Source organism: Pan troglodytes, chromosome 10, assembly GCF_028858775.2.
Source record: "Pan troglodytes isolate AG18354 chromosome 10, NHGRI_mPanTro3-v2.0_pri, whole genome shotgun sequence".
Taxonomy (NCBI): Eukaryota; Metazoa; Chordata; class Mammalia; order Primates; family Hominidae; genus Pan; species Pan troglodytes.
In genome coordinates this window covers 43,971,686-43,983,166 of record NC_072408.2, presented here as the reverse complement: position 1 = coordinate 43,983,166, position 11,481 = coordinate 43,971,686, and positions in this window count along the sequence as shown.

Genomic DNA, 11,481 nt, shown 5'->3' with positions numbered 1-11,481 from the left:
ACTAAGGAGTGGAACAGTGTATATGGCATATTATTTTTTGTCGAAGTAAAATTTTCACGAAGATAAACATGACTAAGACACATATATAGCGAGTACTAAGATTTATTTAACTACTTAATGAGTGAACCAGCAGGATAGATCAAAAAAAAAAAAAAAAAAAGAAAAGAAAAGCCATTATTGACAATCAGTGAAAAAATGAATGCTAGAATAAGATTGCAAAGTTAGACACAAAAAAGTTAATTGACACCTGGCAATAAAGCCATAACCATTTTTATTTTTTTCTACTAGACCAAAATAATTTGCCACTTATCAATCTTTAACAGGTTAATCTGTCCTTTTAGAGAGCCTGGGTCCTTATCAATAGTAAATATTAATAGCATGTCAAACAAAGTTAACTTCCCCTAGATGACCCATAGGTGGGTAGCCAATGATCTAAAATATATTTGAAAGGGCACTAACTTTATTTTTTGGCCTTATTTACAAGTTTTGGATATTTTTCTCAAACTTTTGTTGTGTAAATATATTTGCTTGTATGTTTATAATAACGACAGCAACTACTTAGAAGGTGCTTACTATTTATAGTAACACATTTAACCCTTCCAGTAATCCTGAGGATTTTATCTTTGAGGATATGAGGCACAGAGAAGCTAAGGAATTGCCTAGGTCCCACAGCTAGACACTGGCAGGGCTCAAGATTGAGATCTAGCCATCCAGTGTGGCCTCCAGGCTTTAACGCTAACCCCCAGTGCGGTACTGGAGCATCCCTGGGAAGAACACAGTAGTGTTCTCCAGAAAAGGACTGAACAGATTTATTCAGATTTCCTTAATTTTTTTTTTCTTTTTCTTTTTCTTTTTCTTTTTTTTTTGAGACAGAGTCTCCCTCTGTTGCCCAGGCTGGAGTGCAGTGGTTTGATCTCGGCTCACTGCAACCTCCACCTTCTGGATTCAAGTGATTCTCCTGCCTCAGCCTCCCGTGTAGCTGGGATTACAGGCGTGCGCCACCATGCCCAGCTAATTTGTGTGTTTTCAGTAGAGACAGGGTTTCACTGTGTTGATCAGGCTGGCCTCAAACTCCTGACCTCAAGCGATCTACCTGCCTTGACCTCCCAAAATGCTAGGATTACAGGGGTGAGCCACTGCACCCAGCCCTAATGTCCCTTTTCTATCCCAGGATTCTATCCAGGATCCCCTGTTACATTTCATCATCACATCCCCCAGAATCCTCTTGACTGTGACAGTTTCTCAGATTTCCCTTGTTCCTCATGATCTTGACAGTTTTGAGTCATATTGGTCATGTATTTTGTGCATGTCTCTCAATTGAGGTTTGTCTGATTTTTGTTGTTGTTGTTGGTGGTGTGTGTGTGTGTATTTTTGATAGAGACGCAGTTTTACCATGTTGCCCAGGCTAGTCTTGATCTCCTGAGCTCAAGTGATCCGCCTGCCTTGGCCTCTCAAAGTGCTGGGATTACAGGTGTGAGCCACCACGCCTGGCCTGTCTGATGTTTTTCTTATAATTAATGTAAGACTGGGTCTTTGGGTTTTCAGAAGGGAAAATTCCACAGAGGTAAAGTTTTTCTCACATCATGTCAAGGGAGGCATATAGTATGAACATGACTTATCACTTGATATAGACCTCAATCACCTGGCTCAGGTAGTTTGTCAGTTTTCTCCACTGTAAAGTTTCTCTTTCTTCCCCCTCTCTGCACTGTCATCTTTGGAAGGAAGTCTTATACAAGGTCCACACTAACAGAGTGGGGAGTTATACACCATCTCCTTGAGGGTAGAGTATCTAGATAAATTATGTGGAATTCTGCACAGGGCGTTTTGACTTTCTAATTATGTCTACCAAATTTTGAAACATTAAAAAATAAATCCACTCTTTGAATAGGGAAAATACACCCCCCCAAACACACACACACACACTGAGATGAAAATGACTAATAGGGTCAGATAATATATGATTTCTCCCAGAAGAGCTCTGAAGGCCACTATGGTGGACTGGAAGGGACTCAAGGGTAACTTGATCCTGAATAAGGCACTTAAATTTCTCTTGCCTCGGCTTTCACATCTGTTAAATGGAGAAAATGGGGGCCATTGGAAGGATCCACTAGCTAGTATGGGTGAAAGAGTTCCATAAACTGTAAAGTACTATCAAGAGGTGACGTATTAAGGAAGAGCCCCGGGGAAGTGAGTCGGATTAAACAGCTTCAGGGCCTCCAGGATGGAGCTAGATTTCTTTCCTCCCCACCCACTGCTGAAATCATGGCATAGGAAGCCAGCCTTGGCATTGGACATCATAGACAGAGAAAGAAGCTACATCGATAGTCGTGGATCAGCATCGTGGCAAAATGCCGCCCTGGGAGTTGGCCTGTGACCTTGGACAAGTTACTTACACTTTCTGAGCCTCACAGGTGTCACTTGCAGAATAGAGGTAAGAGTAACATGTTCACCATAGGGCTGTTATAAGAATTGAATGAGATGACGCAGCACTTGGCATCATACCTGGCTCTATCTATCTGTATCTATATCTATATATTTTGAGATAAGGTCTTGTTCTGCTGCTCATGCTGGAGTGCAAGGTTGTGATCATAGCTCACTGCAGGCTTGAACTCCTGAACTCAAAGGATCCTCCCGCCTCAGCCTCCCAAGTAGCTGGGACTATAAGTGTGTGCCACCACACCTGGAAAACTTTTTAATTTTTTTGTGGAGATAAAGTCTCACTATGTTGCCAAGGCTGGTCTCAAACTCCTGGGCTCAAGCGATCCTCCTACCTCAGCCTCCCAAAGTGCTGGGATTATAGTTGTGAGCCACCACGCCTGGCCCATTTTCTTTTCTTTCTTTCTTTCTTTTCGTTTTTTTTGAGATGGAGTCTCATCTCTGTCACCCAGGCTGGAGTGCAGTGGCTTGATCTCAGCTCACTGCAACCTCCGCCTCCCAGGTAGCTGGGATTACAGGCATGCGCCATCACACCTGGCTAATTTTTGTATTTGTAGTAGAGATGGGGTTTCACCATGTTGGCCAGGCTGGTCTTGAACTCCTGACCTTAGGTGATCCACCCGCCTCAGCCTCCCAAAGTGCTGGGATTACAGGCATGAGCCACCGTGCCCGGCCTCTGTTTTCTTATTTAATCTGCACAGCCTTCCTATTTTGCAGTTGAGGAAATTGAGGCTATAAAGTTTAGGCAACTTGCCCAATGTCACCAGTTGGTAAGTGGCAAAGCAGTGCTTGGAGCTCAAGTCTGTGAGATTCCAAAGCCTGCGCTCATTCCACTGTAGCACATGGCATCTGCTTGCAGCCAGGGAGGATTAAACTTTGAGCCTCTGATTCTTTGAGCCTCTCCCTCCACCTCCAACCTGCTCAGGGGCGACTACTGTACCTTCAAGGCCAGGGAACTAGCCCTCTGTGGTTCCCTAGGCCCCTCTGTCCTGGCCGTGGTGGATCTGGTGGAACCCACATTAATGCCTGGGTTCCAGGTTGGAGCATGTTTTCCAGCAGAGGGAGCCTCTCCGCCTTGGAGAAGACCCACCCCTCCAATCCCTGGCCATCTCCAGGACAGCTAGAGTCCCCGGACTTCACTCTAGCAACTCCCCCTCCCATGCCAAGCCATTTCTCTCTAATCCTCTAATAGATCCTGACAATAGCCTTCCCTCCCCGTCCCAGAACCCTTTCAGGCTGATCAGAGGGAGAGAAGCCTTGAGGCCTGGAGTTGCTGTGGCCTGTGCCTCCCAAAGTCAACCTCTCCTCTAATATCCCTGCCTCCCCCTCCCTCATCACAGCTCCTGAGGCTTCCGAACTCAGTCCCTGTCAGCAGAGGCCAAGAAATCCATAGTGAGGCCCCTGGCTGTGCAGAATGCAGGCACGGCAAAGCCTTTGGAGTCAGACAGACCTGGGTTTCAGTCCTGGCTCTGCCTCTCCCAACCTGAGTCACCTCATGTGTAACATCAAATGATGAGACCACAGTTGCTGCCACCCAGGGCTGTCTGTAGCCCAAGCAGTGAGGGGTCTGAGAGGCATTGGGCACCGCCTGGCACATGGTCAGGGCATGGTGGGTCAACAGCAGCCTGGGATTGTACCTGAGCAGCAGTGAGTAAGGGAACAGCCCAGGGTGCAGCTCCATGGAGGAGGCTGGCGGATGTGCCCTTGAGGCCCCATGGCCTCCCCTGTGATTCTAGGAAACTATTCTGGTGGCCCAGGAAATGAAAACACACATCTCTGCATCCCCCACCCTAGGCCCACTCCCAGCCCACCTCATCACCACAGTGCTGGCGGCTGGAGGAGCTGCTCCCGGAGTGTACACATGTACACCCTCCACCTGGAAGGCAGAGGGCTCCTATACCTGGGACTGCAGAGTTGGCTGTCCTGACACGCACTGGGATGTCAGCCAGGCTTGTGTGGACTCCTGGGGAAGCCTACTCACTCCCGTGTGGGCAGGGACCATGTCTGTGTCCCTAGCCCCTGGCTCAGCATGGAGCCCATCCCAGGCTCAAAACATGTGCATAGGGAAGAACCTTGTTCAGGCTCCTCTAAGGTCCTGGATGCTCAGGGGGTCCTTTATCATCTCCCTCCTTCTCTCAGGGGCCGCTCTTATCCATGGACTGGCAGTGGGCATTCCAGGGCATGCCCCAGGAAACCCCTTGCCAGGAAAAGGCAAGGGAGTACATATATGTAGGGAGGACAGAGGACAGATGGGGACTCACTGGTCTGTGTCCTCTTTTCTCCATACTGGGGAACCTGGACAGGATGCCCCCTCTCCAGCAGTCACACTTTCCAAGTGGTTGGGACCACACATGCGTCTTCCACCACATCAACCACCAGGCCAGCCACACCCTTACCCTGGCCCGTCTGGACCTTCCACCTATCAGATCTCAGCTGGTCACACCGAGAGAGACCTAATTGGCCACAGCTCACACAGAAGTTTACATCTGCTCTCCTCTCTCCTTTCCCACAGGGAGACCTTCTCATCCCTAAGGAAAATACCCAGATCTGAAGGAGAGGGCTTGAGGACAAGGTTTAGGCCCTCCTCAACACCCCAGCTCCTGCCAACTTCTACTCTAGATGGTTAGAGAGACACATGCAGACAAGCCATCAGCAACGGGCTTAGAGGCACAGACATCTACACAGGCCCATTGGCCCACAAACACCCAGTTGCACGTAACGAGGCTTCACATGCAGGCACACATATACACACTTGTTCACACAGGTGCACAAACACTCACTGACCAGGAAAAAATAAAAACAGGGCCCCCTTTTCCCTAGATTCCTGACCCATGCCCTGCTCTGCCCCCTCTGCCCCACAACACCGCATCCATTGCCCCAGCCATCCAGCTCCAAAAATTGCCTGTGTGACTGGTTGGAGTTTCATGGTCCATCTATCTGAGCAGGAATTGGGGTGCTAGGGGGGCCCAGGCCCTGCCTTTAAGTCCTCCCTTCAGAGCTTGGTGTCCTCCTTAACTGTGAAAGGCCATGATCCCTCCAAGGGAGAGGAGAGCGGTGAGCAGGTCTAAACCTCACTCCTTATTTGTTCCTGTTTACTCCAGACCCACCTTGGATACCCCGACCCCTATTTCCTACATCCATGCCAGTGCCCTGCTTTTGGCAGAGAAGGGGCAGAGGCCTGTGGATTTGGGGGTCCTGGAAATAAGCATTCACCTGAGGGCCCTCAGTCCCAGGCCTTCTGGTCCTGAGAAGGGCAGAGCCTGGGCACGGATGCTGGAGGGGTGGGAACGGGGCAGAATTTATGGCATTTCCCCTCCAGCTGGAAACAAAGGCAGATTCCTGTGTCCAGCATGAGCAATCCGGTCCCACCCACCAGAGTGGCTGGAGCTGAAGGAAATCCCGCTGGCTCTGACCTCTCCCAGACGTGCAGCCCCCCTTCCAAACATTCTCTCTCAGCCGGGGCCATTACCTACTCTCAGATACTGGGGACCTTTTCTGGTCCACACTGGGGATGGTCACCTTAATGCCTCAAACTCTCTCCCCATGCAGTAAGGGTTCTCTCAACACCACCCAAGAGCCTGCCAGTCTCCCACCCCCTTGCCAGTCAACTCTGCCCTTCCTCATCCAAGCAAACTCAGACCTTGCTGTTCATTGGAATGGGGAAGTCTTGATGTCTCCAGGAACTCCTGTGCCATCTGGAATGCTCAGCACAGCCGTCAGAGCATCTCCACCTTCAGGAGTTCCAGCTGAACACCCCCCATAACAAGATGGTTCATCTTAGGTGATTGACATGTCTTCCCTCATTGCAGCTCAGGGAAGAGCAGGGTGCCGCTATCCTCAATCAGTACAGTCAAGAGATACTTTCTAATACCATAAATAGGAACTAGAGGTTGGGCTATATTACTTAAATTTATACAATAATAATATAATGATCAATAATTAGAGGGAGAGGAGGCCAAGGTGGGAGGATCACTTAAGCCCAGGAGTTCAAGACCAGCTGGGCAACATAGCAAGACCTCATCTCCACAGATAATTAAAAAATTAGCTGGGCATGGTGCTGCATGCCTGTAGTCCCAGCTACTTGGGAGGCTGAGGCGGGAGGATCACTTGAGCCAGGGAGTTTGAGGCTGCAGTGAGCCATGACCTCGCCACTGCACTCCATCCTGGGTGACAGAGTACAGAGTGAGACCCTTTCTCAAAAAAAAAAAAAAAAAGTTAGAGAGAGACAACCTAAATGGCCTAAATCCTGAAACTTTTAAATCTAGAGATAGCAGTGTACACATATTACTGAGGGTTTGTTGAAGTAAATGTCAGAAAAACTAGTATTTGGAACTTTGAGACAAGGGTTGGCCCTAGCAATGTGGTCTGGGGATGGGTACGGTTGCTTCTCATTATAAACTCTTCTGCAAAGTTGTATTTATTTTACCCTGAACTTATTTGGGATTCTTTTAATTTTTTTTCAAAACAGCTGCCTCCTCCTTTGCAGCCTCTTCAGGGGCTATATTCATCTGTATCATAACCTCTTATGCAGCCAGTAGTAGAAAAGGCAATATGTATTATTCGTCTTTGAGCAGACAAGGAAATAGAGGCTCCTCCACTGTGTATGGCCAAGCCTCAGGTCTCCTGACTCCTGGTTCAGTGCCCTCCCTCCTATCCCACACCTCTGCCCCTCCTTCCACACAAACCAGTGTCCCTGTGGGTTTTAAAGCCGGCTGGTTAAGGGCTTTTGCACATAGTTTGCTTAGTTTGAGAATGTGGTAGAGAAGGAATTATCAACTCTTTCCTACAGGAATGAAAACTGAGGCTCACACACAGGTTTTCCAACTCCAAGTCTGAGCTCTTTCCACTAACTCTCCTCTTCCTCAGTGCTGAGGCCAATTTGGAGGGTGACAGTTACAGCCTATGGGAAGCCTGCAGGGAGGGGCAATGCACAGCTCACTGCACTGCCAGGCAGGCAGCGCTAAAACAGCTTCTCCACAGAGACCAGGCTTCAGGCCCACCCACCTCCATGCCATCATGTGGACACCGTCCAACCTTAAGACTCTGCTGCCCTGACGTGGCATCCTTTCCTCAGGAGGTTCCATCCTGAGAAGAGTCATCCTGAGGGCGGGGGGTGGGCGGGGAGTGGACGAGACCATCTGGAGGAGATCTGGAAGAGCTGGAGAGGAAGAGGAAGATGACTTGGCGGCTCAAAGTCTGGGAATCTACCAGCCTCTTCCTGAGTCTCGGGGCAGAACTCTGGCTACCCCGCATCCTCCCCAAACCTAGGCACCAGCCAAACTGTCTTTTTTACCTGAGTTCTAGTGACCAGTTCTGGGACCGGGTAGTATTCCCCAATCTTAGAGCCAAAAGAGAGCATATAAGGCAGGCAAGGACCTTCAGGATTGTCTGGTCGAAACCTCTCAGTGTACAGAGGAGGAAACTGAGGCCCAGATAAATGATTCGGGCCTGGAACCCAGGTCCCACGTCCCACAGTTTATGCTCTTTCAGGACACCATCATGCTTTCTGCCCTGAGCTAAAGAAGACCTAGAGAAGTCATTTCTTCTCCCTTTTCCTCCAGGCAAAACCCAGACTCCATTTGCCCACAAAACTGGTCACTCTCCTATGTGTTGAAGAGATGGATAAATGGAATTTACAGACATCTGTCCCACTTCTCCCCTAATGGAGACCCACAGTTCTTCCTCCTTGGGTACCCTGTTCTACTGTTTTCATGTTTCTTGTGTTTAAAAAATCCCTAGGTTGGCTGGGAGCAGTGGCTCACGCCTGTAATCCCAGCACTTTGGGAGGCCGAGGTGGGAGGATCACTTGAGGTCAGGAGTTCGAGACCAACTCCTGACCATGGCCAACATGGTGAAACCCCGTCTCTACTAAAAACACACAAAAAATTAGCCGGGCCGTGGTGGCTCATGCCTGTAATCCCAGCTACTTAGGAGGCTGAGGCAGGAAAATTGCTTGAACTTGGGAGGCGGAGGTTGCATTGAGCTGTGATAGTGCCACTGCACTCCAGCCTCCAGCCTGGGCAACAGAGCAAGACTCTGTCTCAAAAAACAAAAAACAAACAAAACAAACAAAGAAACAAAAATCCCTAGGTTGTCTCATATAATTCTCCCACCCTGCAATTTCAATGGAGCAAAGCCCATCTCATGCCCTGCTAGTTTTCCTCCCTTGCTGTTTCTCCTTACCCTCCCTGGTGCAGAACCAGCTGTATAATTCGTGAGGCCCATTGCTGAATGAAAATGCTGAGCCCTTTGTTCAAACATCATTAAGAATATTAAGAGGCGGCTCAGCACGCAGGCGCAGGGCCAGGCGCCTCCCGCGGCCAGGGGCGGGCAGCCGCAGAGCAGCACGCCCGGCCTTGGCTCCGGTAGCAGCAAGTTCGAACCCCGCTCCCGCTCCGCTTCGGTTCTGGCTCCTCGGCCCTTGGGCCTCCAAACACCATTTCCTGGCAGTTCGTTGCGCATTGCGCTCTCCCCGCCACCAGGATGCCAGTGACCAAGAAGGATCTGGCGGAGGACGCGCCGTGGAAGAAGATCCAGCAGAACACGTTCACAAGCTGGTGCCACGAGCACCTCAAGTGCGTGAACAAACGGCATTGGCGCTGACCTGAGCGACGGGCTGCGGCCCATTGCGCTGCTCGAGGTGCTCAGCCAGAAGCACATGTACCTCAAGTACCATCAGCGGCCCACCTTTCGCCAGATGCAGCTCAAGAACGTGTCCGTGGCGCTCGAGTTCCTGGACCGTGACAGCATCAAGCTCGTGTCCATCGATAGCAAAGCCACTGTGGATGGCAACCTGAAGCTCATCTTGGGTCTGGTGTGGACGCTGATCCTCCGCTACTCCATCTCCACGCCCGTGTGTGAGGATGAAGGGGATGATGATGCCAAGAAGCAGATGCGGAAGCAGAGGCTGCTGGGGTGGATTCTGAACAAGGTCCCCTACTTGCCCATCACCAACTTTAGCCAGAACTGGCAAGACAGCAAAGCCCTGAGAGCCCTGGTAGACAGCTGTGCTCCAGGTCTGTGCCCAGGCTGGGAATCCTGGCACCCACAGAAACCTGTGGATAACGCAGGAGAAGCCATGCAGCAGGCAGATGATGGCTGGGTGTCCCACAGGTCACCACTCCTGAAGAAACCATTCACCCGGATGTGGACGAACACTCAGTTATGACTTACCTATCCCAGTTCCCCAAAGCCAAGCTCAAGCCAGGGGCGCCTCTCAAACCCAAACTCAACCCGAAGAAAGCCAGGGCCTATGGCAGAGAATTGGAGCCAAAGAAGCCGACGACCTGAAAATGCCAGTGGGCACAAACATAGAAAGTGCCAACAAAAGCTGCCCTGTCCAGCCAGAAGACCAGGAAAGAGCAGCCCAGTGAGGCAGAAAACTTTTAAACAATCACTGCTCTGCTCCAGCTCCACACCACAGAAAAAACTGTGCAGTCCCGCACTTACACCCGCAAAGGTGAAAGGGGAGCCTAGACTTTGACCACAGTCTAGCAATAAGGAAGCCACTCCCCGGGAAGGTGTCAGTAGAGGCCGTGGAGGAGCAGTAATGAGGCACTCCTACTCCCTCCAGCGGAACTCCCACCCCCACATGCCAGTAATGAGCATCAGTGGAGGTTGAATGGAGAACCTAGACTTCTTCCCCCACTGTTAGTAACGAGATGTGTACCCTCTCCTCCCCTGCCAGAACAGTATCATAAAACGCCAGCTACAACAGAACATTTACAGAAGACTCAGAGTTTCATTACATGATACCTCAAATATCCAGTTTCAAAAAAAAAAAAAAATCACTTGTCATACCAAGAACCAGAAAGATCTCAAACTGAATGAAAAACACAGTTGATGCCAACGCGGAGATGATAGAGATGTTAGAATCGTATGACAAAAATTTTAAAGTGGCCGTTAAAAAAAGGCTTCAGTAGCCGGGCATGGTGGCTCATGCTTGTGATCCCAGCACTTTGGGAGGTTGAGGCGAGTGGATCGCCTGAGGTCAGGAGTTTGAGGCCAGCCTGGCCGACATGATGAAACCCCGTCTCTAGTGAAAAATGCAAAAAATTAGCCGGGCGTAGCTGGGTGCCTGTAATCCTGGCTGCTTGGGAGGCTGAGGCAGAAGAATTGCTTGAACCCAGAAGGCGGAGGTTGCAGTGGGCCAAGGTCAGGCCATTGCACTCCAGCCTGGGCAGGAAGAGTGAGACTCCATCTCAAAAAAAAAAAAAAAAAAAAAAAAGGCTTCAGTAAGTAATTAAGAACAATCATGAAACAAATGAAAAAAATTAAAAAATCTCAACAAAGAAATAGAATGTCCCAGCAAAATAATAATAAAAATTTAGGAGATACAAAGAACCAAATGGACATTTTAGAACTGGAAATTGCAGTAACTGAAATAAAAACTCATTGGATGAGCGCAATAACAGGGTGGAAGGACAGACAAAATAATCCTTGAACTGGACAAAAACTGGTTGTTTTGTTTTGAGATACAGTTTTGCTCTTGTCGCCCAGACTGGAGTGCAATGGCGTGATCTCGGCTCACCGCGGCCTCTGCCTCTTGGGTTGGGGTGATTCTCCTGCCTCAGCCTCCCTAGTAGCTGGGCTTGCCGGTGCCCGCCACCACGCCCAGCTATTTTTTGTGTTTTTGGTAGAGATGGGGTTTCACCCTGTTGGCCTGGCTGGTCTCAGGCTCCTGACCTTAGGTGATCTGCCCACCTCAGCCTCCCAAAGTGCTGGGATTACAGGCACGAGCCACCGCGCCCGGCCTCTATAAGTTTTTTTCTATGTTTAAAACTTTTAATTTCATTTTTGTACTTAATTTTTTTTTAAATTAAACACACACATTAGCCTAGGCTTACACAGGGTCAGGATCATCATTATCACTGTCTTCCACCTCCACATCCTGTCCCACTGGTAGGTCTTCAGGGGCAGTAATGTGTGGAACTGCTGTCTCCTGTAATAACAATGCCTTCTGGAATACTTCCTGAAGGACTTGCTTGAGGCTGCTTTAAAGTTAACTTTTTTTAAAAATAGAAGATGCACACTCTAAAATATAAT